The 3484-nt window shown below is 47.3% G+C and overlaps 2 non-coding genes across 2 annotated transcripts; one reads left to right on the top strand and one right to left on the bottom strand.

Moving 5' to 3' along the window:
* On the bottom strand, nt 1–82 carry TRNAS-AGA (transfer RNA serine (anticodon AGA)). Its single transcript has one exon. It is a non-coding gene; the product is annotated as a tRNA-Ser (tRNA).
* Nucleotides 83–2360: 2278 nt separating this feature from the next.
* On the top strand, nt 2361–2442 carry TRNAS-AGA (transfer RNA serine (anticodon AGA)). Its single transcript has one exon. It is a non-coding gene; the product is annotated as a tRNA-Ser (tRNA).
* The last annotated feature ends 1042 nt before the right edge of the window (nt 2443–3484 follow it).

Genomic DNA, 3484 nt, shown 5'->3' with positions numbered 1-3484 from the left:
CGCAGTCGGTAGGACTCGAACCTACGCTCCCAGAGGGAATCTGATTTCTAGTCAGACGCCTTAACCACTCGGCCACGACTGCACACGGTGGATTTTAGAGATGTTTGTGCTATAGAAATAGATAACAAACGAGGTCGACAACTCTTCATTACAGGCTGTGTGCTGTCTATAGGGATGCCAACTCTGAAAACTGAAATTACCCACATAACTCGTATTACTTGTCCCACGTCTATCTTTTTCCGTCTACAGAAAATGAATAGTGTTATAAAAATCTTGCAAACGTTGGGGTGAGAAATCTTAGGCTAGCAGTAAAGCAGAGGAGCTGCTCGTCTAAGCGGCATGTTCCGAGCTGTCAATGGAGACACGGCCAGGTAGGCGTATAAGCTTGAGTGGAGCTTTTACAAGTAGTATAGAAGATGAAGCTGGATTTCAAGAGGACTAATTGGGGCATTAGAGAATGGAATGATACATCAAGGGAAATGTTCGATAAATTTCCAAGTTCTTTCAAATCATTTCAGGAAAGACTGGTTGTCCGCTCTGTGGTTAGTGTGATTAGCTGCCACCCCCGGGGGCCCGGGTTCGCCTCCCGGCTCTGCCACGAAATTTGAAAAGTGGTACGAGGGCTGCAACAGAGTCCACTCAGCCTCGGGAGGTCAACTGAGTAGAAGTGGGTTCATTTCCCACCTCAGCCATCCTGGAAGTGGCTTTCCGTAGTTTCCCACTTCTTCTCTAGGCAAATGCCAGGATGGTACCTAACTTAAAACTACGGCCGCTTCCTTCCCTCTGCCTTGTCTATCCCTTCCAATCTTCCCATCCCCCCGCAAGGCCCGTGTTCAGCATATCAGGTGAGGCCGCTGGTCATCCCTCCAGTTGTATCCCCCGACCCAGAGTCTGAAGCTCCAGGACACTGCCCGTGAGGCGGTAGAGGTGGGGTCCCTCGCTGAGTCTGAGAGAAAAACCGAACCTGGAGGGTAAAATGATAAAAAAGAAAGAAGTAGAAACAACTGAAAGGGAATCCGCTCCCTGGACGACAGTCGCAAATCCATATCAATGAATGATTGAAAAAAACTGTCCCAGATCAACAGTGATACATTAATACTCGCATATCTACCCAAGTGTCTTTCTACTCAAAAGTGTCCATATGTGACCTGGGTTCGGAGTTCTAGTCTAAGTGCGGCCCCCGAAGTTTTAATTTTTTTACGTAGGGATCGGAAACGACTAGGAGTGGGAAGGATGCGGCCGTAGCCTTAATTAAGGTACAGCCCCAGCATTCCCATGGCATGAAAATGGGGAAACCACGGAAAACCATCTTCAGGACTGCTGACAGTGGGTTTCGAGCCCACTATCTCCCGCATACAGTGAGCGCCATGTAATTCGTAGGTATATGCACGATATGATGTAATATTATTATTTCAGTGTGTTTTTCGGATGATGTATAAATCTGTTTCAAATTTTCTTAACACGGATTGATGGTTCCTTCCGAGTTACATACACCTTTGAACAAAATATGCCTTCTTTTCTTAATCCGTTTACACTCCAGGCTTGGTTTTTCCGTCGGACTAAGCAAAGGAATCCCACCTCTACCGCTTCAAAGGCGTATAAGACATGGGTCGGGGGCTACAAAGTGGGAAAAGAACCAGTATTCAGGAGGCCTCGCCTGCTGCGCTGAATAGGGGCCCTGTGGGGGATGGAAGGCTTGGAAGGGATAGAGAAGGAAGAGGGAAGGAAGCGATCGTGGCCTTAAGTGAGGTACCATCCCGGCATTTGCCTGGAGGAGAAGTGGGAAACCACGGAAAACCACTTCGAGGATGGCTGAGGTGGGAATCGAACCCACTTCTACTCAGTTGACCTCCCGAGGCTGAGTGGACCCCCTTCCAGCCCTCGTACCACTTTTCAAATTTCGTGGCAGAGCCGGGAATCGAACCCGGACCTCCGGGGGTGGCAGCTAATCACGCTAACCACTACACCACTGAGGCGGACACCGGGTAGGAAAAAAAAAGACTGTTCAGCATAGCAGGTGAGGCCGCCTGGGAGACCCAAAGTCTGAAACTCCATGACACTGCCCTTGAGGCGGTAGAGGTGGGATCCCTCGCCGAGTCCGAGGGAAAAGCCAACCCTGGAGGGTAAACAGATTAAGATAGATAGATAGATAGATAGATAGATAGATAGAAGATAGATCTACCCGGTCTGGGGCCCGTGTCTGAAAAGACGAAGCCTTCTCCCGGTGACCCCCATTATTTCAGTAGTGAAGAACACTCACGACACACGCTTAGCTTCTACCTGACGTGCAGGAAGACTTGTGTTGTGACCTCGTTTACAGCTTATTTATATACGACACACATTCACTAGTTAATTGATGTGCAGTCGTGGCCGAGTGGTTAAGGCGTCTGACTAGAAATCAGATTCCCTCTGGGAGCGTAGGTTCGAGTCCTACCGACTGCGAGGATTTTTTTAAGCTGTACTTCACCTAATAAAGGGGCGCTTCCTCCAGTGTCTGAGGGACGGGATATGGCACAAGAATAATAAGAAGAATTGAAAATACCTTACGATTTTTCTTTTACAATGTGCTTTACGACACACCGACGCAGATAGGTCTTATGACGACGATGGAATAGTAAAGGGCTATAGGAGCGGGAAGGAAGCTGCCCTGGCCTTAATTATGGTACAGCCCCAGCATATGCCTGGTGTGAAAGTGGAACACGACGGAAAACCATCTTCAGGGCTGTCAGCAGTGGGGTTCGAACCCACTATCTCCCGAATTCAAGCTGACAGTTACGTGACCAAACCAGGCACCATACGCTCGGTCCCCATCTACCGTCCAGCCCTTCGTCTTCAGGGCTTCTGCTGCCTTTGACCTTACAAAATGTGGTGACGTGAGTTTCGAATGAACATTCCATGGTCACGCTGTCCCAAGACGTAAGCCAATGTTTCAGTGTTCGGGGGGACTAAGGACCGATCGGGAATGCCTCGAACTACATCTGCATTTGAATAATTCATCCTTAAATACGTCACCTACTCGCAGGTAGATAACCCGCTCTTGTTAGATACCCACTTGTTAGCCTCAGGCACCGCGCTGTACATTGCTACCCCTTTATCTCCAGACGTAGGTTTCCAAGTTTCAAACTCGCTGTTACGCAGTCCTTCTCGGAATTTCATCACTGATGACTCTGAAGACGAAAGTTAAGACGATCACATAAAGATTTTTAACTTATCTCCCCACATCCTAACTGCATTTACGTGTGCATTACCAGATCTCATTAACGCTATACAGACATTAGAGTGCAGGAGGATGGTTTTATTAATTTTTGAAGTTTATCTTATATTATTTATTGCTGTGTATCTTTTCCTCGTTAATGCTTCGATTTGTATATTGACTATTCTTTTCATTGTCTTCCTTTCGATTATTTTTACATATAACGGCGATTTCATTCACTTGGTTGAGAGGCGGTATTTTTTTAATGACTAGGTACGGCAAAAATATTTA

This window comes from Anabrus simplex, chromosome 3 (assembly GCF_040414725.1).
Source record: "Anabrus simplex isolate iqAnaSimp1 chromosome 3, ASM4041472v1, whole genome shotgun sequence".
NCBI classification, from domain to species: Eukaryota; Metazoa; Arthropoda; class Insecta; order Orthoptera; family Tettigoniidae; genus Anabrus; species Anabrus simplex.
This window is presented reverse-complemented; position numbering and strand designations above follow the sequence as displayed.